Here is a 26,849-nt window from a genome sequence, read left to right as displayed (position 1 = left end):
TGGGTAGGGTGATATTGGCATCTAGAGGGCAGAGAAGAAGCTAAACCTTTTAAAATGAAAATGATAGCTCCCCACAACAAAGAATGACCCTATTTATATTTTTCAGTAATTGCAAGGCTGAGAAAATGCACTCTGTCTGCATGGATAGCCAGGAGAATATCTTCCGCAGGACTGGGGGTGGGGTCTGAGGTGAGGCGGTGGGAGTGGAAACTAGTGAGAGTTTCAAGAACATCTTGCTCAAGAGGAAGTTCAGAGTTGATACCCATTCAAGTCAAGGGGGTCTTAAGAAAGACTGCTGTCAATATTAGCCTTGTAAAACGTTAAGTAAAATTTGTTTACTGTCTCTCATAGTGCTATTATTTTAAAATCATAGCTTTAAAAATTCTGGACTCCATCCCTGAGGAAGGAGTAAGTGCACAGCAGCATTATTCAAATGGCTTCACATCACGGAAAATCAAATGGCTTCACAAAACAGAAAACGTTAAAACACAGATAATGTTCATCATTTAATTTTAGCTTATTCAAACGACGTGGTGCAGATTTCTGTGAAATTAAAGAATCAGTTTTCCATTGAGTTAACTTTCAGACTTAAAAACATTTTCAGCTAAGAATGCAACAAATTCCCCCAAATTTCCTGGTTTGGTGTTATTAGATCTATAGGAAGTCATAAATAGTCCAGTAGAAAGGTAATGAAAACTGAATTCTGGGAGTTCTAATTGGAAGCCAAAATCCCTTCGGTAAGAGGAGAAAGGACCCCAACCGCTGTGGGACGTTTTTGGTATTACAGGGTTGGATGTGGACATTAGGAAGAAGACATTTATGGAGCACAGTGTGTCACCTCTCATGCCACAGGACACTCAGATGGGGGTAGTCACTCCAGCAGGGGTGTCCAGCCTTCAGTGTCTGGGCCACCCTGGAAGAAGAGCTGTCTTGGGCCACACATCAAATACACTGGAACACATAATCACAAAAAATTCTCATAATGTTTTAAGTAAATTTACTTTTTAGTGTTGAGCCGTGTTCATAGCCACCCTGGGCCACGGGCCGCAGGCTGGAGACCCTGTTTGCAGCTTACTCAATGTCCCTTCCCTCCAACTCAGGAAAGGCAATTGATGTGTTAATAGTTGGGCACATTTTTATGGAATATGTTCTGTCTTAGAGATCATAAAATGGTCAGTTACACAGATACTTCTATAAAAGATTTATATTGAGATTTTAAAAAGAGGTTTGTTTCCAACTCTCTTTTAAAATGAATTACAAATATTGAAATGTCTTTGTTGAAAAGGGTTTCACCAGACCTGTCTGAGTATTTAGGAAATTAAGGACTTTCCCTCTAAATCCTAACTGAACTAGGTAGATCGGCCTGCCTACAGTGAACTTTGTCAGAGAGCCAGCCAGTTCTCACTGTATTTTCAAAGTAGCCAGCATTTCTTCTGGTCCGTAGAGAAAGAGAAATTCTGGAGGACCAGGCTGGGTGGGGAGGTCAGAGTTTGAATGGATGGATGCTGAAACCCACTGGAAATATCTAAAAGTGAAACTGTCTCTTAAATTAATATTTAAATACTACTATCTTAATGCAAACAGAAACACAAAACATTCCCATGTGGGCTGGGAAATAAGTAGCCATGCAAGTATTCCTTAAGTAGACAAATTCTAGAGTATTATAATCCAAGAGATTCCATGTGTTCTCATCTTGGTGACAAATTGTACATTGCTCTGTGTTAGGTTAAGCTCTCGGGACACTTTTATTAACCTCTGTCTTTGAGCTTTTCCTCCTCTATTATCTGCTTAAAACAAACAAGCAAACACACAACCTATAGCAGCGATTTTCAACTTGGGCCGCAAGAATTTTTCAAGCAGGCAGCACCTGACTATTTATTCAGGGGCACTGACCTCTTTTCTCTTCAATTGTCAAATAAAAACATGACAACAGCTGACACAACAATAGCTGTCTGTGTGAATAAATCAAAACTATAACTATTTTTTTGTCAGGTTGGCAAAAACTGTAATATATTCTTCGGTGTGCTGCAGAATTTTAGTAATTAGTGCCTATGTGCCAGGAGATGAAAAAGGGTGGCACTCGCTGGTGCAGAGCATTAGAAAGGATTGTGACAACTGAAGTTATTTAATTGTTACCCATCAGCAGTGTGCCTCAGATCCTTAGCACCTGATCTCATAAACACGAAGTAATATTGGAATCTCTGGATGGTATGTACGATGTAGCTGAATATTCAGTCCGCAGGACAGCTTGGCTTCCTCACCCGTACTTGAGTATGCGCCAACACTACATCTTACTCCCAGTGTTTACACATAACCACCTTTCACTCACAATCCTGATAAGAGAAATTGCATTTGGTTGGAAATGGAAGCAATCTAGATAGTGGCGAAAGGGAAGTGTTCATGAACACACGGTTGCAGAGGTGATGCCTGCAATTTTTAATGACTGGCCTGCAAAGAATCAGGGGCACAGTTTACAAAAGCACCGACCTTCCTACCTCTGCAGCATCACATTTTAAATCAAAGAAAACAAAGATCTTAAAAGAGGGAACATGTGGCTGAGAGTTCACAACTGCAGTGCCTGAAATCAATCTACTCCACAGGAGGACCCTTTAAAGGTTACAGTCTTTTCCTCCAGACTTGGTGCCTTTTGTTATTTTGATACTTAACCTCTCTTGGCCAGATTGTTGGCTGGCAAACTATTTTCAAACATTTATATGACGTTTGCTTGTGTATTCCAGGGAGGGAAAGTCTTTTTGTTATAGCTAGTAAAAATCAAGCCAAACAGATAGTCAGGGCTGTAATTTGCAAAGGTCAACGGTCATGACAAGTGAATGACTCCAGAGGCCTTGGGGTCAGAGGTGCAGCTAGAATCCCACAACCTCCATTAGGGTTTTTACATCACAAAGGAGAGCAGAGTCTTTCGAAATCCCCGGGAAGGAATCTATAGGCATGCTCACATTTTTAACTTGAAAAATTATTTCAAAATGATCCTGCCCATGATTATTTTTCCCCTTGACACCAAGTGGCATAAAATAGGCTTTTATATAAATTGAATGTTTCCTTAGCATTTTCTTAGTATTCTGTATTGGCAACCTTAGAGGAGGAAAAACTGAGATGAATATGTGATTTTTAAGCGGCAAATAAGCACAGTTTTAGATCAAAACCCCAACCAAAGAAGTGCATTTATCTTTTTTGTTATTTCCTTTTTTTTTTATCCCATGTATATCTATTGAATGTACCTAAAATTTATTTTCCTTGAAAAAAGAACGAAGAGCAATAGATCTTTTGTGCTTTCCACGTGGGGTCTCTCTTGTTGCCATGTTCTTAATACAGCTCCAAAATAAGTTTTTGTCACAGGAAACAACCTGGTATCACCGTTTTGTGTTCCGTTTTGTGCTTTTGCTAATTTAAAACCAGTAAAACGTCAGTGATGGCGGGGCCACCGTTCAGGTCTGAATGTCTGCGGCGGATCCCGCGATACTTCAGTAGCTGCAGGACGTCTGTGCCGTGTGAAGTGGAGGAAACGGTAGGACCTTACTTTTCAACTCCATTGGTTTCTAACCTCTCACAAGCACTTAATTCCTCATAGAGGAGGAAATAGTCACGCTGTGGAATCCTGTGGCCCAGGAAGGGTAATTGGATAACATCTTTTGAAAGATTTACAAGGCTGCCAAGGATTTTTGCCAGCTTTAAACCTGATTGATTCAGTGTGAAAAGATCTGAACAATTCTGACCTAAAAGTTTAAAGACAGACCTTTGCTGTGAAAGTATAATTTAAAGCCTGTAATAAAATCGTATTGGAAAACACCACATTAAAGAACACAGACGTAAATTGGAAAACTGAGCATTATGTTAAAGGACATTTTTCCCCCTTAAAACCTCTGAAAGATCCCTCTAATTGTTCACCAGATAGTTTAATAATGAGCTGTTTTTGTTTTTGCTTTTTCCCTCTCCTGGAGGAAGTCCTTAAAGGAAGACAGGACTATCCAACTCATTTGCCTCCCTAACCAAGTTTGACTTTGGCTGCACATACAGGTGGAATTTATACAACTTTTTATTTTATTAAGTAAAATAAAGAAATGTAAAATTCCACTTATCTTTAACAAACAAAGAGTGGACTGCCTAGACTTGTTCCATATTTTAATTTTTCAAAGTGCTGATTCTCATCATGTATTCATTTCCATTTTGACAAACCATAGACACATATACACTCATAATTGGTACAAGATTTTGTGAGTAGGCTCAAATGCTTGTGATGACTCAGACAGATTAATGTTTAAACATCTTCCAGCTAATTACTCCAGGCCATTAATTATTTATCCAAGTCCATAAGTCTTTCATCTATTTTAACCTCTCCCTTCTAGTTACCATTTTAGAAGAGGCAGATTTAGAAAAACTAAAGCATAAAAATTTCAAGTAAACAAAATTAAGTAGAGTACATACATCTTTTCATTTTCCTTAGAATCAGAGAAAAATTGAGACTCCAGCGTTCAGACAAAAGCCTATTTGTCTTTAAACAATACCTCCTTTGTGACAGGTTCACTAAGTTGGTGTTTCCTTCTCAAATTTCAGTTTGAAGGATTTCGGGAAGACTGCCTTGTACTCACTCACCTGTGATTTGGACGATAGCATTATGCCATTGGCCTTTTGATTCTTAGAATCATATGAATTAGTCTTAGGTGTTTAAAATGAAAATCTGGGCTAATGCGTACTTTTTTCACTACATATATATTTCCATGTGACCAGAAATGATTGCCTTTTATGTAGATTGGTGAGAACACTCACTTTTCAACAAATTGAAAGCCTATTTTACAAGACAGAACAAAACCAGAGCTGCGGCACTAAGAAAAGAAGTTTCAATCAGGAAATATGTAAAGGAGGAGCCGTCTTCTTGTAAACTCCTTTGTGGAGAGAAAAGGCATTCAGAAACGAAGGAGGGGACAAGACGCGGGCTCTCATATTTCTTTCCTGAAGAATTAGCTCAGGTTTTAACCCCTTCCGCACTACAGCTAGAGTTAAGTGTCCAAAGTAATTCAACCAGACACCTTACAATCTTCCCTGTCTTGTGAATTCGAACCATTTCCCCCTTATTCCAGTCATCGAGAGTTGAATAAATTCCACTGTATCAATTTGCAGCTGGCCAGTCCAGTTTCTGCAGGATGTGTTTAATGCATTGGTCTACAACAGTACTCTGCTGGCTGGGTCCCCAGAAGCTTTTCTTCAGAACGTTCTGGTCAGTGAAGCTGAAAATTGTTAGCTACTGAAGAAATACCCCAGTGTGAATGAAGAGGCAGATTAGGAATTAGCAGTGAAAATAGTTTTTGATATGCTCACGTCGCAACGAATATCTTTCTTTATACGGGCCATCCTCCAATAAAGGCTTAGAGCAGAGGCAGCTTTTGCAAGGGGCCTGATTTTGAGTTCTGGCGCCACCTAGTGGAAAGGGGGAGGAAGAGAAGATGCAAAAGGCCTGACCTGAGTCATTGACGGATCAAGATTATTGTCTGATTAATTCCCTTCGAATCACCATATATATATATAGGTGGCCTGGGACGAGGCGGGAGGCTGTGTGTCTGAAACACTTGAAGAAAAAGCTCAAATTTTCTTTTATCGCTTTGTTTTTCACAGTTCCCTGCTCCCCATCCTTTGACAGCCCCCTCACTTTAATGGGGGCGTGGTCTTTGTCATACGTGTGTTATGGCATATTGTATCTTGGGAGGATTGCCCAGATTTGTGTACCTTTTTATCCTGAGATGAAAAAAATCCCAAAGGACAAGAATGGAAACAGACTACTGTCTTTTAGGACAGTATACACACACACACACACTCCTAATATATATATAGTCCACTCCTAATATATATATATATATATATATATATATATATATATATATACACACTCCATATATATATGTATATTCCACTTTATAAATTTCCTGATAAGGCACTTTTCAGGGCTCCCCATTAATTAAAGGATTAAGATCACCCCAATTTCCTGAAGTTCAAGGCCTCCCACCAGTTCCCTCCAGCCTACCTGTGCAGCAGGACTAGCACTGTTCTTCTCCATGAATTTGTCCTGATAGCTGGCAGGCTGGTCTACCCGCAAACAGCATTTCTCATCCTTGCTCGTGTTACTTCACCAGCCATGGAGATTCTCTTATCCTTTTAGAATCTCATATTTGGAAAGACCACATGGTTGGATTAGATGTCTTCAATACTTGTGCCCTTCATAAAAATTCCTTACAAGAAAGTCCTACTTCTTCTTGAACATCTCTAGGAGCAGTGAATTCAACCCGGTGTACAATGCCTTATTATTTCTCAGCTACTTCTGGTATAAAGTGTTTTCTTATGTTAATCTCACCACTCAAGCTCTAGAGCAGGGTGAGTGCTAGAAATAAAGGTCAAATCCCAGCTTTGCCACCTTCTAGTCCTATGACACTGAACACATGAAAAGTTCCCAGGGTCTCAGTTTCTTCACCTGTAAAATAAGAATAGGAATAGTGCCTATTCTGTCAAGGCTGTGAACCAGCTTAGATACGTGAACGTGCTTAGAATGGCAGGTGACATGTGGTACATGCTTTATATGTGTTTGATTTACTATGTTTATAGCTTTGGGAAGTCTTCAAGATACGGGTAAGTGTTTAGTAATGGGACCAGATGAAAAGAGTGTATTGAAAGTATGTATCAATGTATATATTCGGAACACTTCACCTATAAGATGTTCTACTCATTCCATTGGGACATCAGATTGGAGTGGTGAATGCCATGTGCAGCTATGTGCTATATACAACTCTATATAGACATATGTACCTAGATACAGGATAATTAGCATCATCGAAGCTGTCAATTCCTGACTTATAACCACCCACCTTAGTTGGTGGTCTAACTACCTTGTCTAACCTGCCATTTCCTAAACCTGTTTGAGCCAAGAATTGTTTTTTAATATAACATCTCAACACATATCTATATTTGAGGAGAGGAATCTTCAACTCAAAACCTTTAAAAACAAAACAAATCATGTAAATCATGGAAGAGAGCTATGTGAAATACAGTACAGAATAGTGTGAATTATGGGGAAAACTAGAAGGCATACATCTCCCTAAATCCATATGAATTTGGCTCATGGGAAACTGCATAGGATCAAAAAAAAAAAAAGAAGAAGATGAAGAAGAACATCTTACTAGCTGAATCTGGCCATGTTCAGCATATTTGTGATTCCTGTAGCATGAAAAAAGAGAACTAACCTAGTAGCTTGGGGGAGAAACTATTTTTAGTGATAACAAAGATATATTAACAAAAGAGATTATGGAGGAAAGAAAAGAAGTACAGGAACAAGAAAAGGAAGCATTCTGGAAACAGAAAGAGTCAAAACAGAGAGGTCTGTGGACCGTGAGAGAGAGCGTGTGTTCATCCCCAATTGCAGCAGTTCTAAAGTGCCACAGATGTAGTGGCTTAAAACAACATCTTTATTATTTCAGGGTTTTATAGATTCGACACGGATCTCACTGAGCCATCAAGAGCTCGGCATGGCTGCTTTCCTTCTGGAGGCTCTGGGGGAGAATCTACCATCAACTCGTTCCCAGCTTCTAGAAGCTGCCTACAGTCCGCGGCTTGCGGCCCCTTCCTCCAGAGAACACACCTGGTGCTCAGTCCTTCTGGCATGTCATCACTGTGACCTCTTCCCTGGCCTCCCTCTTCCACTTGTAAGGAAACTTCTAATTACATGGGACTTGCCTGGATATTCCAGGATACTCTCTCTATTTTAAGGTCAGCTAATTAGCAACACTACTTACATTTGCAACGATGATTTCTGATTGTTCCATAACGGAACATATTCACTCATTCTGGAGACTAGAGTATGGGCATCTTTGGGGTGGGAGCCATTATTCTCTCTCGAGTGCAGAGAGTAGGTAGGAAAGATAGTTAAAGGGAGGCTACTTACTGTGTCTATGAGAGCTAGGATTAGAGCTTCTGTACCCCACCCCGGCACTGAAGTATGCATCCTCTTGCTTTATAATAATGGGAGAGAAAGTTGAGAAAAGGGAAGGAAATTGAAACTCGCTTGGCAAGAAACGTTTATAATTCACGGTGTGTCACTCAATGGTATCATTGCAAATTAGAATAAAGATGTCCCTTTGGGAAGATGGATTAACAAGAGGGCCTCCTCCAGGTAAATAAGATCCCCCAAATGCCATCCTTTCTCTATGTGAGGAACAATGATTTCAAACATACATCCCTACTTCAGGCTGATGTCATCCTGTGGTTGCCTGCCCAGAGAAAGAAGCGGAGTGTTCATGGAGCCCTCGGCTGTGTTCCTTGGTATGGGGCACAGCCTTCGCAACAACAGTGGGGAAGGAGAGAGACAACCTGCATTCTGGGCTCCTCAGAGAAAGCCTCTCTTCACCTCATCACGCTCAGAGATGCTGCTTCTTCCATGGCCCCTCCCAAACGCTGGAGGGTTTTCTCAGAACATTTTGTACAGAGCTCCGGTGGAATACCCTGTAGCCATGCCATTTTGGTTTCTTGCACAATATCTTCTTTCTTAACAGTACGTTCTCTGAAAATACTTGAAAGCATTTAAAGCACTTTTTTCCAGAGTCTCTTCCAACCCTAGCACGCATAGGTGCTTTTGACATATGGAAAATTGTAGGAGCTAACCAAAGGTGCCTGAAATGTGGAATATAGACTCTAACACAAAACAGGGACCAGGGAATGTGTGCTGAGTTAGTTGAACATTTACTTTCTTATGCCTGTTGGCACCACGTTGTTATGCTGACATAATCGGTTCCTAGTTCTTCCTTCCTTTCCTCCTGTACTGAGTATTCTTGTCCTTTTCCTGCCTTAGTTACTCACTTTAAGGCTTTGCCTGACTCATTTCTTCATGAAAGTATTTACTGAGCACTTGTCTATGCCCCATTCTAGGTATTGATAAAGGAGATAAAGGAGCCACAGTCGCCATCCTCACAGACCCTACATCATGCCATCCCACTTGCTATCTCTGAAAGTCCTGCGGTCACCTGAAGGAACGCCTCCGTTACGGACAGCGTCACTGAGAACAAACCCGACTTTCCTCACGTGTTTGAGGTGATCGTGCAGATCAATGAGCACCCACGTCACAAGACTTTAAGCGCAAGTCTCCTACCCTAGGACACAGTGCTAGCTGCACGTAAGCAAATGCAGCCGAGCGGCGCCAGCAACACCAACCTCCGCCCGTCACCCAGGTCCTGGGGGCGGGTGGAATCTGCCCCAAGTTCATCCCTTGCTGTGCCTGGTCATCGGCCCTGTGGGCCCTTTCAGGCAGTTAAGACCCTGGGGTCATAAAGAAGCAGCCTGGAGCCCTTTGCTCTGAATGGCTAGATGCTGCCTGCTGCGTGGGGCTGCTGTTGACACAGTACAATTTTTCTATTGGAATCCTGGGCATTACTTGTTGAACAACATCATCCTTAATCTTTTCAAAGCCAAGATTTCACAGGTAAAATGCTGAACCCATAAGTCTTATTCTTTTCAAATTTCCAACGAAGCCAAACTCATGATTCTGCTATCTGTAAATCTTTTATGATGTAACATTAAGGATATTGTTCATCTGAGTTATGCTGACTTCATACTTCCAAATGACTAAATAAGAAGATTCATGAGTGGTTTGAAATGTGGTTTAAAGACCAGGAAGCATGAGATATTTACCTTGGTTGGTGTGGCTCAGTGGATTGAGTGCCAGCCTGCAAACCAGAGGGTCAGTGGTTTAATTCCCAGTCAGGGCACATGCCTGGGTTGCAGGCCAGGTCACCAGTTGCGGGTGTGCAAGGGGCAACCATACATTGTTACTTCTCTTTCGCCCTCCCTTCCCCTCTGTCTAAAAATCAGTAAATGAATTTTTTCAAAAAAAAAAAAAGAAGCATGAGATATTTATACTCATACAGTATCATTCATATTTAAGAAAGCCTTAGTATTTGAAGATTTAGGCAGACTGGCAATCAATACATTCATTATTTGCTGGAGAACTGATTAAATAATCCCATGCAGATCTAGTATAAATTATTGATAGTAGAAGCAGTTTTACCATCTAAAACATTCAAATGATTACTGTTGTTTTGATGTAAAAGCTATAATTTAATGTTTATCGGATGTTTTAGGTGCTTCATTTGTATCTTCTCACTTAATCTTCAATTTCCATTTTACGGGAGAGAAAACTGAGGTGCAGTTGATTTGAATCCAGGATATCTGAGGATAAAGTTCAAGTTCTCAGTCTTTTCATTTCCTCCTTGTTATTAACTCATCAACTTAAACTTTTTCAAGTTAATAGGATCAGTGAAGCATGAGTTTATTCTATTAGAAAAAAACTGGCCACATTTAAGAGAGAATAAATTGAAATAGAAAGCAACTAATTGCTCTTAATGTAATGGAGATAATCTAAATACTTATGGAGAGGTGATTCTGTGTATGGAAATTTACAGGAAAAAAGGCCTATTTTCTGAATAAGCAATCATAGCATTAATCTTGGTGCTTTTAAATTTTTAGCTTTTTCTTCCATGCATTCTTAAAACCTGGTATTTTCTACCCAAATCATCAGTATCATTATAGGTACATATATTCTCTCTCTCAATATATTATACACATACACACATATTCCATTATTTATTCATTAAACAACTGAGAATCATTGCCTCAGCTCTATTCACTCACTGGTAAATCTCTCAGTTCTATGGAAATATAATCAGTAGAATAACCTGCAACCAAAGAGGCTTTCAGTCAAACCCTTGTGGGGGACTCACTGGCCGTTTGTGCCTCAGCATCTTCTACTTGTACCTTGAGAATTAAAGAGGAACCTACCAGGTGGGAATATTAGGAGGATTAAATGCAGTAAGAAATGTCGATAGTACACTCCTTATGGAGCAAATTTAGGAGTGGAGGCTCCAAGTCTTTGTTCACTGGTAAAGACACAGCTCAGTTTATGGGGGAAGGGTGGTGGTGCGGGTTCAACTCCAGCCCTCCCTCGGCTAGGACCCAACTGAACCCCGGGGAGGCTGACCTCCTGGTCCCCATCAGTGCAGCTGCCTCTCCAGTGCAGAGAGCTTCCCTTCAACGTGTGCTGGCCTGGAGGGAGACTCAGAAATAGGGAAACGGAGAGCTAGTGAAACTGAATTATTGAAAAATCACTGAAGTCCCACACACTGGCAGGGCCATGGTGGGAGTGCTGTGTAATGAGATTGGAACAGCCATTAGGAAGATTTTCAAATGCAAAACTTTTTCTCTACGGTTATAATCACGAGTGTGATGATTTCTGTGTGGCCGGGGGGCTACTCCATGGATTGCTTAGACTTCTTTCTTGTGTGTTATTCAGGAGATTAACCTTTATTTTTTGCCATTACAAGATTCCTTAAGGAAATCTGAAGAGAGACACAAATGTTTTGAATCATTATTCTGCAGTGCTAAATTTTCTATGCTTAGCATGTATTGCAGTATTTATACTTAAAAAACGCTTTATTTTAAAGTAACTTTAGGTAATGGTTTTTGAAATGGCTTTTAAAAATTGTGCTCTGGGGGGTTTATTCCAGCCATTGTGTAAAGCAAGCAATTAAAGAAGAATTTGACAATTACAAAAAAAAAACCAAAACACTTTGGCATGTGAAAAGTCATTTACAATCACACTTTAGAATTTAGCTGTTGGTGTTACTGGGTCTAGTTACACTGAAAAGGTCATCACACACTCACAATGGGAAACCCACTAAGGATGACACTGCGTGCGAGAGGTCTTGACGGAAAGAGTGGAAAATAAAACCTCAAGACAGCTTTTAGATTTAAAATTTTACTTTTTTGTCTGTGAATGTTGTTTTTGAGGAAACTTACATGTTTTTGCGACATAATAAAGAAGTGAGACAGTAAGCCAAAAGAAATGTTATTTGTCCCCCAAGTAGCAGGGCAGTCTTTTAAGAGGCACACAAATTGCCCATGAGAGAGTTTGGGGCTTTCAGCCCAGTCTCCTTGTTGGTCTATTCAAGACTTGTCAAACACCCATTTGATTTCAATGCACTGTTTTTTTTTTAAATAGTTTTAATCAGTTACATACAAATTATTGTGGTCTGATGATTAATCTTGATGGTCACTACAGCAAGGTTAATATTCTTGTAAATATTATCCTGGAACATTTTGAATTCTTACTGAAAACATCTTCCCCTTCAGGCCATGGATGGAAGAAAGGGTAGATTTTTGGTCTCTTTAGTAAAATCGTAGCCTTGAAAAGCAGGTTATTTTCATGAGATTTTCTTTATTTATGCCTTCTATAAGCATAACAGTAAATAAAGCTGGAGGCCCCAACTTGAAGGGTTTTATCCTCCAGAGAAGATAACTTTTCCAATATACAGACACAGTAAAGTCTTCTATTGCCATGTTCTTTAAAACCCACAGAACTCAGATAACTATTTTTCAAATTGTGCTATGGAACAGCAATACTTTCAGAATTGTATTTGAATCATTGAAAGAAGGTTAAAATCATTTGAATGTAAATTACACAACTATATAATTTCTTCAGGTGTGTGCTTTGAGGAATTTGGATTCAAGTCCAGTGACATTGCATTTTAGATATAAGATGGTGGAAAATCAATTAATCTTCTTAGAGTTAATAGAAGGAAAAAATGATGTTTTATATTTTATGTAAATAATGTCATGTAAATATATATATTTATAAATATATATATTCAACAATGGCTCATAGAAAGCATTCATAAACATAACTCAAGTTACAGGCCTACAGTAATAATTTAGATAGGCAAAATATCAAACTAACTGAAAATCTCCCCATGCTGTGCTATGCTGGACATATCACCATTTTCTGAAATGGGCATATTTTACTCCAATTTGTGTGAGCCCAGCCTAGGGAACCAGGATCACTAGTGGTTTGAATGACTGCAATAATAGAATGAACATGTTTAACAATTAATTGCTTGCCTTTCATTCATTCATTAGAAATATATTTAATGAGCCTCTGCTATAAGCCAGAATACTGTCTAGGCAGTGGAAATATAATGGTAGATAGTCTTTGCCTGTACGGAGCTTATATCCTAGGAGGTAGAGATAGCCCAGCAAATAAGGAAAGAAACAATTCACGAAGTAAAATTACTTCAAATAATGATAAGGACTTGGAAGAAAATCAATCAGGGTCATCAGTTAAGTGATTGGGGGTTGGGTCCACTTTGGGTTGTTAGGAGCCAGGGAGGTCCTAGATGAGCAACTGACATCTGAGAAGACAATTAAAAGACAATAGGAGCCAGTGAGGAAAAGATCTGAGGACTCAGCGCCCCCAGTAAGCAGGAAATGCAAGGCTCTAAAGAGGGAAGGAGCTTGCTGATTTGCACAAGAAAGAAAGCTTACAAGGTTCAATAAAGCACAGGAGAGAGGAAGAGGGAGAGGGGTCCAGATCATGCGAAGCCTTGGTTATAGTAAAAGTTTGGGGGGTTCTGAGTGGGTGAATGAGGCATCTACTGATGGACACTTAGGCTGTTTCCACGTCTTGGCTATTGTAAATAGCACTGCTATGAACATAGGGGTACATATATTCTATTGAATTGTGTTTTGGGATTCTTTGGATATATTCTCAAAAGTGGAATTGGTGGGTCAAAAGGTCGTTCCATTTTGAATTTTCTGAGGCAACTCCAAGTGTTTTACAGAGGGTTTTATCAGTCTCCAGTCCTACCAACAGTATACTAGGGTTCCCATTTTTCCACATTCTGACCAGCACTTGTTCATTGATTTATTAATGATAGCCATTTTGGCAGCTATGAGGTGATATCTCATTGTGGTTTTAATCTGCATCTCTCTGATAGGTAGGGATATTAAACATTTTTTAATACATCAGTGGACCATCTGTATGTCCTCCTTGGAGAAGGGTCTATTCAGGTCCTTTTCCCATTTTTTAATTGGCTTGTTTGTCTTTCTGGTATTGAGTCATAGAACGCTTTTATGCTAAGTGAAATAAGCCAGTCAATGAAAGACAAATACCATATGATCTCCCTTATAAGTGGAATCTAATGAACAAAATAAGCTAAGGAGCAAAATAGAATCAGAAGCACAGAAACTCGGGGCAGACTGACAGCTGTGGAAGGGGAGATGGCGGTGGGGACTGGTTGAAAGAAGGTGAAGGGATTAGAAACAGAACATATATGTACGACCCATGGACGTGGACAAGTGTGGGGGTTGACTGCGGGAATGCGGGGCAGGCTGGGGAGGAGGAGAGCAGAGGGGGGATAATCGGGGCAACTGTAATAGTATAAACAATAAAACATATTAAAGAATTAAATAAATAAATGAATAGCTCTGTGGGAACCAGTGGTGTATCTTATAACTGCTAACATCTTAAGTTTTATGAGATGCCATTCCCTTTACAGAAAGAAGCTTAAAGGACTTAGGGTTGAGGAGTTTGACAGTGGAAAAGGAAAAGATTTCAAAATCAGAATTTTCAACCTTTTTTTCCTTGAGTCCATGTTCATCCCTCAATTTTCCGTTGGATTTTTCCTGGTACGCTGCTGTTAACACTTAAATGGAGTATGCACTTCATTAATTTCCAGCATTTCCAGCACATAAACTTCTGAGTACAGGTCAATGACTGAACTTTTGGCCACAAGCAAATGAAGGGGATGTTTTCCCAATGACAGCGTATGCCTAGAAAGGTTAGGCTTTATTTTCAAGAGTTCTTTCCAAATGCAAAATAAATTTTTTAATTAATTAATTAATTAAAAAAATTATTTTTCAACTGCAGTATTCTTTCTTTTACTCCCTTCCCAGCCCACCCCTGTGTCCCCACCTCCCTCCCCTTTCCACCACCCCCTTAGTTGTCCATGTGTCCTTTATGCTAGTTCCTGTAAATCCTTCATTTTTTTCCCCTGAAATTCCCTCCCCTCTCCCCTCCAGTCTCTGCCCCCCTGTTCTCGATTTCAGTGTCATTGTTTTTATTTTGCTTGCTTGTTTGTTTTGTTGTTTAGCTTCCTGTTAACGGTGAGATCATATGGTATTTGTCTTTCACCTCCCAGCTTATTTCACTCAGCATAATGCTTTCCAGTTCCATCCAAGCTGTTGCAAAGGGTAGGAGCTCCTTCTTTCTTTCTGCTGCATAGAATTCTATTGTGTATATGTACCACAATTTTTTGATCCATTCAGTTACCGATGGGCACCTAGGTTGCTTCTATGTCTGTGAAATATGCCATTGGTACTTTAATAGGTATTGCATTGAATCAATTTACACCTATTAAAGTTCCAATGGCATATTTTACAAACATAGAACAAACACTTCAAAAATCTATATGGAACCATAAATGACCTCAAATAGCAGCTGCTATTTTGAGAAAGAACAAAGTAGGAGTAATCACAATACCTGATATCAAACTGTATTACAAGGCCACTGTAATCAAAACAGCCTGGTACTGGCACAAAAACAGGCACATAGACCAATGGAACAGAACGGAGAGCCCAGAAATCAACCCAACTCTCTACGGTCACTTAATATTTGACAAAGGGGACAGTAACATGAAATGGAGTAAAGATAGCCTCTTCAACAAATGGTGTTGGGAGAACTGGACATTTATGTGCAAAATAAAGAAACTTTAGCACTGACTTACACCATGCACCAAAATAAATTTAAGGTGGATAAAAGACTTAAATATAAGCCATGAGACCATTAAAATCCTAGAGGAAAACATTGGCAGGAAAATCTCAGATATTTCACGCAGCAACATTTTTACTGATATGTCCCCTAGAGCAAGGGATATAAAGGAAAGAATAAACAAATGGGATCTCATCAAAATAAAAAGCTTCTGCATGGCTAAAAAAAATAGTATTAAAATAAAAAGACAACCAACTGTATGGGAAAACATAATTGCCAATGATACCTCAGACAAGGGTTTAATCTCCAAAATATACAAAGAACTTACACGACTCCACTCTAAGAAGACAAATAACCCAATTAAAAAATGGGATAAGGACTTGAACAGACACTTCTCCAAGGAGGACATACAGAGGATCCAGAAACACATGAAGAGATGCTCAATATCGATAGCCATCAGAGAGATGCAAATTAAAACCACAATGAGATACCACCTTACACCAGTCAGGTTGGCTATCATAAACAAAGCAGCAAACAACAAATGTTGGAGAGGTTGTGGGGAAAAGGGGACCTTAGTTCACTGTTGGTGGGATTGCAGACTGGGTACAACCATTATGGAAAACAGTACGGAATTTTCTAAGAAAACTAAAAATGGACCTGCCTTATGACCCAGCAATTCCACTGCTGGGACTATATCCTAAGAATCCTAAGATACCAATCCAAAAGAACCTATGCACCCCAATGTTCATAGCTAAATAAAATTTGAATTTATATTTCTTAAATCTTCAGCTTAGAAGGGTTTTCTTTTATAATTCCACTATTAAAAGAAGAGTTTGAGACCCTATGTATGGGTTTTTGATGTGCAAATTGATGTAACTATAAGCTGTCAAAAAATAACTCACATTGAAATGAAAATTTTGTCCAATTTTCTTAGCCACAGCACATTAAGTAGCACAGTTCATTTTATATGTAATTTTCCTTGAGTTTCACAGTGATTATGACATTGGTTTTCAGATTCTTTTAATTTTCCTTGTAGAATCTGAATAAAACTGCACTCCGTTGAAGGCAGTTTAAACATGCTAACTTGATTAATAGAAACACAAATCTTAATTTCAAAAGTATTGGAAAGTTCAGTGTCTTTGTTGATGTTTTCTGTAAATGTTTTTGACATGATTAGAGAGCACATTTTTTAAAGTATATTATCTAGAGTTTCAAGGTTAAGTGAAAAAGCTAAGAGGTGGACTACCTGGGCGTGAATTCTAATGGCCGTTTTTCAACTGATTTTTGCAATGTACTAATTTTCAATGCTCCAGAGTTTTCTCATGTACAAAACAGAGGTTTTTAAGGTTATATTAGTGTCCTAAAGGCTTTTTTTTAGGAAGACTAAGTTGAGTTTATATATGTAAGCCACTTAGAAAAGTACCTGTTACATAATTAGTAATCAATAAATGTTTATTGTTGACATTAATCTCTAAAATCTCTTTTAATTAGTGCTGTTGCTAACAGTGGTAGCTATTTCTCAAAAGTCTTTACTTTGTGTTTCTCAAAATTCTAGTCTATTACATTACGGCATTTTTCCAGATCACCTGATTTTTAAATTTTCTCCCAACTATAACCATGTTCTTATGCAAACCAACTGTGATTTTTATAGGCACAATTCTCCACCCATTATTCCAGCTGACCCAGTATAAGTGGAGAAGATAAACAAAATATCTTTCTAAGAAATAAAGTGACTGGTAGGGAGCTGAGGTTGAGAGGAAGGGCGACTATTATTTCTTATTTTTCAATCGTGTTTATTTTGATATGTTCTTAGAGAAATGTTTTCAATTCTATTCATCAATGTTATATAAATATATAAAAATGGAATATAAAATTGTTCAGTCTTTCATCCGGTGACTGAAAATATATGCTGACAATTATTTTTAACAATTAATGGAACAAAACTCAATGAATCAAGTTTGGACTGGAAGACAGAGTGTTATATTGATTTCTCATTACTCCTGCCTAAGTACTCTTCTTTTTGAGTACAGTGGGTTAATACATGTAGAAATGACCTACAGGAATATACTGAGGGTTCATTGTCCAGAACCAAATTTTAATACTTTAAGAACATGACAAAAATACTTATAGTATATATTTTAGTAATATATTATGCCCCATATACAATGGCATGCTGGTAAATGGTTAACAACTGTGTTGCTGAACCCCTGAACCCCAAAAGCAGCAACTTGTTTTGCTTCATTTTCTGGTCTCCATGGTATAATACTTCTACCATGGCCAATTTCAAGGTACCAGTGTAACATCACTGAGAAGAGTTAGGAAGACATGTTAGTTGGGTATTTCCATGGTAAATACATAACAATGTATATAACTCCAAGGACATAGATAATAGGACATAAAGTACACTCAGGAAGTGATGAGTTTTGAGTATTTACTACCTTCGCTTTTTATGCAATTTATTTAATTTTAAGTTTATGTAATTAAGTTTTTGATGTGCAATCAAAAATTTAAATTTAAACTTTAAATTTTAAATTCTGGCTGTGTTGAATGACTGACTTATAAACTTCCTGAAAATTTAAGCATTGACTCTTATCAACCTGTATTTTCTGGTACTAGCACATCACTCCTATGTATATGCTATTTGATATTGTCCATTACAACGTAGGTAAAACAATAGTGGAGCTTAAACTCATGATGTCTGTCTTTCCTTCCTTCCTTCCTTCCTTCCTTCCTTCCTTCCTTCCTTCCTTCCTTCCTTCCTTCCTTCCTTCCTTCCTTCCTTCCTTCCTTCCTTCCTTCCTTCCTCTTTCTCTTCTTTCCCTTCCTTCTTTGAGTCTTGGTGATTTGCTGCACAAATCAAGGACTTAAATGGGAAGAAATCAGTCTGGACATGTTACAAAGTTATTCATTTATGGTGTTGGCAAAGGGATGGAAATAAGGTAGCATTTCATTAGGATATTTTAGTATATTTTTTATTATATATTTTGACATGTACATATCTACCTATATATCAAGCACAGTAGAAGATCCGTTTTTGTTTTTATGAAAACCAAGTTGAAATGTGATGGAAAGACCCTAAAGGGAGTCACCAAGAAATGGTGTCTAGGTATGAGCAACAACTGAAAAGACTGAGTAAGGAATACCAGCTGACACTTTCTGTGTTTGATTGCTTTGCTCTTTAAATTAAAGAACAATTTAAATTAAAAACTGGAAATTTTACGTAATGAATTTCCAAACATGGAGAATACTAATCTGTGTGTGTATTTATGTTAAAATAAACTTTGATTTAATTATTTCTAATGATTATTTGCCTGACTTTTTCTCCCATTAAGTGACAAACTTAATTGCTCCAAACCCAGTGGATAACATGGCTTTGACTTTATTTAGACATATTATTTCCAAAATTTATGTTAACTAAATTTTAGGTGAAATGAAGTAGGAATGTTATAAGCCAAACCAGATCATTGATCCCTTTAGATGTGTCTCTCCATACAATTGAATTTGACTGAATTCAAGATAAAAAAGAAAGTAGCTAGTTCATTTCTGTCATTGACCTTATTGTACAATTTATTTATTTTAGAATCTAATGGCTGATTTCCAACAACTCTTGCTTACATTTTGTTATGTATGTAGTCCAGGCATGATAGATACTTCTAAGAAAAAAACATCCAAATCCTCTTTCTTCAAAAGTTTGTCTTGAATGTGACTTTATAGATGCTTTTGAGGATCTTTTTTCATGTATGGGCATGTGTGCACATAAAATGATTACTTAGATATTATTATACATTTTAAAACATGTTTTAGCCTAAAAATAAATATATGTAGTTATAAAACTACAAGAATTTAGTAATACTTTAAAGAGATCTTTAATTAATGAATGGTGTTAATTAAAACCTAAATATCAGTAAATATTTTAAGCTAAATTTTCATTTAATGTAGTCCAGTATACTTTTTAAGTAATTTAATTTTCTCACTGACCAACTTTCAAGTAGTCAAGTAATCCCTTCACTTATTAAACTTATTAAAATGGTATTTGTAAGACTCATTAAATAGCCAGTACTTTTTATTAGCATTTCACTTATACTTTCTGACTTTAAATCACTCATTGAAATCAATTATTCAGTGACACATGTTCAATTAGAGTTACAAGGCTGTTCTTCTAACAGGACAAATCCTCTTGAACACCATAGAAATCAAAACACGAAGAAATACAAAAATGTTAAGATATCTGGGCTTGATTTTCTTAGGCCTTTCTGTACTTTATTTTACATCTTCCTTGGGTTTAACAAGTTTTATTTGCTAAATAAACAATTGTATCATCTCAAGGAACTTGGGGATATCATCCAGGTTGATTACGACTGCGTAATGACCAGAGACATTTGACAGGATGTTCATTGGACTCTTTTTCTTGGCAATGGAATACCCGAGGCCCCATTTATAATCTCCCTAGGAACCCTAGAAGTTACTCATGGGAATCTGACCTACCCATCCACGATGCTATGTAATTTAATTGGACTCCTCATTTCTTGGCTCTTAGTATTTAAATGGCCTCCTTTGCAAGTTATGAAAACCTTCAAAATTTAGGGAATTCTGAATTCATTTAATTTCTTTTAATCTTTTGGGGGCCATGATACTTTTGAAGACATAATAATGCTATTTGATTAAAATTTGAATACCTCCCATGGTTTTATCTATTTGGCCAAATCTTCAAAGATTTTTCTACTGTCAGAGAAGCATTTGAGGTTTCACATCAGCTTAAACAAAATCAGAGTGGTGGTTCTATGACTTTACCACCAAGAGCACACACATGCTGGAGGGAATTCATTAGGGCTATTTGTTCAGTCCTACTGTTTTGATTACGTAAATACTCTGTCAAAAAAGTGTCTTCTCTATGAACTTAGATACTATGCCTATGCAGTGAGAATAGGGGCGGCCTTATTACATTCTAAACTTCTCTAATTGTAACCACCAGATTGGACAATAAATTTCCTTAAGCCCTCAGCCCTTGGATCACTTTAGAAAAAAATCAGCATCACTGATTTCCTATGAAAATATATGAAACATTAATACAGTAGGCACATAGATCAAAGATGCTTCAGCAGTAAGCTATATTAAAAGCATAATGTGCCTACAAGAGAAGCTATGACATGCAACCATGTGGCAGAGGGGGACAAGGGGAATGACCAAGAGGAGAGACAAGTCAGGGAATGCCATAAAATGCATCATTATTTCAATCCCACCTTTATATCTTTCTGCATTTTGATGGAAAATGGCTTGAAAATGATATTTTATTTTACTGCCTATTGCTAGAAAATTTACTACACAAATCATAACTGAAATAGCAATCAGAAGAGCTGAAAATATACTCATAAATCTTAAAAATGGTTTCCTGAGGTGAGGTTTGGGGTAGGCTAGTCTAGTCAATTGTTCATAATATGAGGCAAGGAGGTGGTAGTTCTACTAGTAAATCTATTCAACAAAGTCATTTCAGAAACTTTACCAGGCCTTTGAGATTTTGCTTTATCTAGATCTCAAGTAATTATATTTTTCTTCATGGCCATCCTTACATGCTACTTAAATTACCCTACTTATTGCTCAACCTCTTGAAAGTATTTTCCAACTAAAATGGAAAAATGCTTTTCTCACAAGGAAAAACTTATGCCACTGGGCCATATTTATACACATAAATTGAAGTAGAAAACTGAACATTTTAAGTCAAATACATTTGACCTTTGTTTTTGGGAAAGAGTTTGAGTTATCATAGTTCCAATTGTATTTGCTAAATGGTTTCACTTGAAACAAGCTCCGAAAATGCTCGTCAGTAATGATTAGCTTTGAGGGACATATGTCTTCTGTACACCAGTATTTTCATTTTATAGTTGTTTTCTTTGTTAACATCTGTGTTAACAACATCCACTCATCTGATGGATGGGTCACAGCTGTAGTTATTAGCATAGGAAAGCAGACGTTAATCTAGAGTAGAATATAGGTTTCCTTGTACAGGGAGAGTGAAATGCTAAGTGAACCCGAGTCCATTATTTATGTCTGATGACTAGAAAATTCATGCCATCGAACGATCTCATTTATGGGCCTGGAACAGATGCAGGGCTTAAGACAAAAGCACAAGCAAAAGATAAATGCACAAAAGGGTATGTGTGTAGAAATTGTTATGTTTTATGTTGAAAATATCTAAAAAGTCAGGTAAAACTCTTACATGAAAATCACATAGATACTACTTCAAAAAAACAGCAGTTTTTTCTTTAAAAAGTACATTAAAAGTTATCCTTTAATAGGCAAGTAAAATTTTTTTCTGAGTAATCTCTTCTCTTCTTTTTTTAAGCCAGTACAACTCTAAACCACTCTGAATTTGTATTGTCCTTTATTTAGCAATTTAGTCAATGGATGTATTTATACTTATTCATAATGCAGACCACTGTTCGATTGGTGATCTCCTAGACTATCTTTTATATAGGCTTTCTAAAAACACACAAAATTATTTGAGAAAATTTGGTAATTGGGAGAGCTCTCCATTATCAAAGTAAAAAATTCAGCAAAATATAAAAATAACCATGACAATTAAGGATTAAAAAAAATACGAGAATGCTTTTACCATAATTCAGATTCCAGGCAAGAATAGTCATCTGTAGAATTATCTGAAAAATTACTTTTATACTTTAATTCATTCAGATAATATATGTTTTGGCTTCATTGATAGTTCTTATTATTTTCATATAAATTATGATCAACTCCAATATTTATGTATTTTAGTGAAGGTGACAATATTTTATTGCTTTCATGTTTTTTTTAACTTAACACTCCTTTGGGTTATTAATGAGCCCAGTTGTCTGCTGTGGTTTGAATTCGCGCTGTGAATACTTAACTGCATAGTTCCACTTCAGTGTGGAATTCATCATGGAGCTGAGGGTCCTCTGATTTGCTTCCCACAATTTGACAAGGGATCAGAATGATGACTTCTGTGACCAATTCTGTGTGAGGGAGTCAGCACCAATCACACGTGCTCCCAGCCCGGATCAGTAGAAGTTATCATTAGTGTTGTTCTTCATTTTGAAATTAAGAAGACAGCTTGGCCTCCCCTCCTGGAATCATTTGAAATCACCCACCGACTTGCCCGTGCCCAGAGTGATAGCTCTGGGTGTCCGATGTGATCGTGGCTAAAGTAGCCTAGAGCTCCGAAAACAAAATAGAGCCACTGAAAGACTAGGATAAACTAGGATGAAAATCATATCCTCAATTTTCAGAGAAAAAAAATCCGTTTCCCATGAAGCACAAGCTAATGCTCTGCTGATGTAACTCATTTTCTGAGCTAGAACACTTACTCGTAGATGCAGCGCCGAAGACGGTCGGTGGCATTGATAGCAAATAGGTAAGAACGAACCATAAGTAACCTTTTGTGCCCAGAATAGAGCCTTTTAATTTGAATATTGTGTAAGTGATGTCTGAAGTCCGCTGAGAGGAGTAAATATAATGGAAGTAAGGAATAACACCATTTCTAAAAAACAATTTGTCCATCTGACTTGTATTAGTTAAAAAAAAAATTCTCACATCTGTGATAATCTTTGGGGCTGAGAAATACAGCACAACAAACCCACTTACCCCAAATGCAGTGGCTTTTCATTGTTGTTGCTTTGATTTTAGCTTATGTTTCACCAGTGAGAGCTATTTCAGCAGGTTCTACTGTTAAATCAGTTCAGTGCAGAGTTCTTCCTCTGGTGAGAGAGAAAGTTTGATTGAAGGTCTCTTTCAACCTTGAAAGGGTCAGTTAAATTTTACCCCAGCCACTGGCTTTATTGTCTGTGTTGCCTTGAACTGTGTTTCAAATAATAGAGCCTCTTCTCTACTTTTAAATCTAGTACTTTCTAGTGCGTGCTGCTTTTGTTTTTCCTATGAGGAAGAGTGCCAAAGGCAACCTTTAAAGTAATCTTGCATGTTTTTTTGGAGTGAGAAAAATAGATATATACATACAAATCAAACCTTAAGCACCATCATTATTCTTTTAGCCCTACGAGAACTGCACACTTCAGTTAAGGAAAAAAAATGTTTTTTGGAGGGGAAAGCTTGATGCCTCATTTTTACCTTTATACAGAATTCAGTTGAGTCAAGGTACCCTGATTTTATAACTGATAAAGGGGAGATGTGTAGTGGAACGCTCTGCCTAGTTTTAGGAATCGTATCTCTATCCCTTGTGGCTAAGGGCAAGAGATGACCTTTGGAATGCCAGACACAGGAGACAAAGCTTGTCTCAGGTAGCAAATGCTGCCTCAGTTCCTCTCCCTGCTCCCAGAGCTTGGTTGGAAGTCAATGATGGGTAAGACCCCTCACAGCAGGGGGAGGCAACCTAAGCCAGACTTGATCACTTGGGAGGCCTTCATGGAAGGGGGGCTGCAACAAAGAGCAATGGACTCTCGCCCTCCGGCTTTGACATAGCCCGAGTCCCCATGTCTTCTGGGAGAAGTGCTTCCTGGCTCTAATCCCCTTAAGCCTGAATACCTGTTGGGGAGAGGTGCAGCTCCTTGCCGGCTAGAGCATGTCCTGGGGAAAAATCTGGCACCACAAAGACTTCCTGATAAACCTGTGAAATCTGCTCTGCTGAGTGCTTTCATTCATATAAGGGTCCAAGAAGACATGAGTATGTCTCCCAAAGTTTCTGCAACTCTCTTCCTGACAGACACTGACTCAGACTCTGAAGCCCTCAGATCTCTTTGTAATGTTATCTATTGTTTGATGCTTGCCTCCCTGTATTTCTGTGTATTACAACCTGATAAAAGGCTTTGAAGGAGGGCGCTCGGGGCCTTTTTCACCTTGGAGAAACTGGCCGCTGCTGGCCTTTGTCTCCCCTGAGAAACTGGCCTCAGCCCACGCCTTCATCCCCAAACAGATCTCAGCATCTCTCGGCCATATTTATTCATTCATGCGTATCTGTGGCACTGGGGGGACTCAAGAAAGAAGTCACCCCCACAGAGATGGTGTGTGAGATATGCAAGTTAGTTAAATCTATATTCTTTGGTTACAAATCTGTTTTTTTCTTGTCTTTTTTTTCTTGTTGTTCAATTAGAGTTGTCCCCTTTCTCCCCCATTACTCTCCCCTGACCCACCCACCCCACTCCCCTCTTTCAAAGGTTTTGATTGAACATGTTCATATTAGCAATAGTAGTACAAACCCCCTTCCTTCCTCCACCCTCATTAATCTTGCCTGAATGCAATCCCCCGAAATTCCATGATAAAAGAACTTTAATTCTGCTTTAACGTTTTCAGTGCCACCATAATTTTTCAATTTTTTGTTGAAAATAAAATTCCTCAGGGAAAGTTAATGTTTTAAAAGTTATCAGTCATTTTTACTAGTATCAAAATTAGCTTTGGATCCATGTCTGAGGTTTGATGTCAATTAAGGAGGAAAAATCATGTCAAGTGGGGAGTGGGAAAAACAGCTATGTGACTTGGAGTACAAAAGACCAATATTTCATTAGCAATGTTAATTGATTGCAGCCACAAATCTGGAGGCTTCTTCTAGGATTGGCATACAGCTTGAATGTTCACGTGGAGAAGAGGTTTCCTCTTGCCCAGGTTGCAGACTAGTCCTCAGATTTAGAGTCAGGCAGTGTGATGTTTCTTAATCAAAAGCTATATTGGTGGCACTAGAAACTTCAAATTATGAATACCTGGTATGATTTTCCAGGCACATGTGTCTCCTAGTCAGTTAGCAAAGAATCTCCTGTATCCACTGGAAGATCCTCTGAAGACTATGCTCTCTTCCATAGATCTGGTTCTCCTTGGAAAGACCTAAAGAGTCTGCCCAGGGCAAAGACAGAGTAATTTATAGCAATAGTCATGACATTACTTTTTCTTCTTTCTTTCTTTCTTTCTTTCTTTCTTTCTTTCTTTCTTTCTTTCTTTCTTTCTTTCTTTCTTTCTTTCTTTCTTTCTTTCTTTCTTTCCTTCCTTCCTTCCTTCCTTCCTTCCTTCCTTCCTTCCTTCCTTCCTTCTTTCTTTCCTTCCTTCTTTCTTTCCTTCCTTCCTTCTTTCTTTCTTTCTTTCTTTCTTTCTTTCTTTCTTTCTTTCTTTCTTTCTTTCTTTCTTTCTTTCTTTCTTTCTGTCTTTATTCTTTCTTCCTTTCAACTTTCTTATTTTCTTTTTTTAAATTACGTTTATTAGGGTGACATTGGTTAATAAGATTATATAGGTTTCAGATGTACATTTCCTTGATACATGATCTGGGTATTACATTGTGTGCCCACCACCCAAAGTCAAATAATCTTCTGTAACTATATATTTGATCCATTTTCCCCTTTACTACCCACCTACCCTCTTCCCTCTGGTCATGACATTTTCCATTGCTGGTGACACTTGAATATTTCCCCTACCTTTGTCTCTTTTCTTTCTGGATGAAATCATGCATGTTCATTCTTCTAACCACTAGTACTGTGCTGGTGATTTTTCAACCAATATCTCAGACAAGACATCTCCTCTGATCTCCAAATTCATCACAGACATGTTCGTTTGGCCATCTAACAGGCATCTTCACATGAACATACCTAAAAGTAGACTGATTCAGACTTCCACTCAGACTTGGTATTCCCTACCTGATGTCTGTTCTCCGTCTTAGTAAAAGTGTTAGCTTTTACCCAGTGTCTCCAGCCAGGAGCCTAGAAGTCAGCCCTGGTTGATTATTGGTCCAACTCCCATCTCCACCATCCAATCCTTTAGCAAAGCTGTTCGAGCAGAGAGCTTTTCTTTTTATTGTCTTCGCTGCAATTGCCCAAATTGAGGCTGTCATAATCCCACATTTGAGATGCTTCTATGGCCTTGGAACTGACCTTCTTACTTCCACTTTCCTTTTTTCTCTTTTAAGTTAAATTAAATCATGACCTCTCCTGTACTTGGAAGAGGTGTCACACTTGAAATAACACCCTCATCCTAGTTTCCAAATCTGCATTATCTTTCCACCACCTCTTTCTCCAACTTCATCTTCTGCCAAACTCCTCCCACTCAGTCCTCCAGCCTCACTGAATTTTATTTCCAGTTCCTTGGATATTACAAGTAGTTTTTCACCTTGGGAACTTGGCACATGCTCACTTTGCTTGTAAAGTATTTATGCCCACTTTTTGAATGGTGGTTCTTCTTTTTAAAATCTCAGAACAAATTCACACAGAAGTCCCAGCTGACCAACCCACCCTTTGTCTACCTATTACCATCCACCTAAGCATCACATTTATTTCCATCCCTGTGATTTCCACTAGGCCAT

General features: G+C 38.2%; 1 long non-coding RNA gene across 1 annotated transcript in view; it reads right to left on the bottom strand.

Moving 5' to 3' along the window:
• LOC119064979 (uncharacterized) overlaps positions 1 to 23,309 on the bottom strand; it is a 31,479-nt gene extending 8,170 nt beyond the window's left edge. The window contains exon 1 of the long non-coding RNA XR_008391661.1: positions 23,204 to 23,309. This is a non-coding gene — a long non-coding RNA (uncharacterized LOC119064979). The remainder of the gene's footprint in view (positions 1 to 23,203) is intronic.
• Between the last annotated feature and the right edge of the window lie 3,540 nt (positions 23,310 to 26,849).

This window comes from Artibeus jamaicensis, unplaced genomic scaffold, assembly GCF_021234435.1.
Source record: "Artibeus jamaicensis isolate MK-2021 breed Jamaican fruit bat unplaced genomic scaffold, CSHL_Jam_final contig_415, whole genome shotgun sequence".
In the NCBI taxonomy this organism is placed as follows: Eukaryota; Metazoa; Chordata; class Mammalia; order Chiroptera; family Phyllostomidae; genus Artibeus; species Artibeus jamaicensis.
This window is presented reverse-complemented; position numbering and strand designations above follow the sequence as displayed.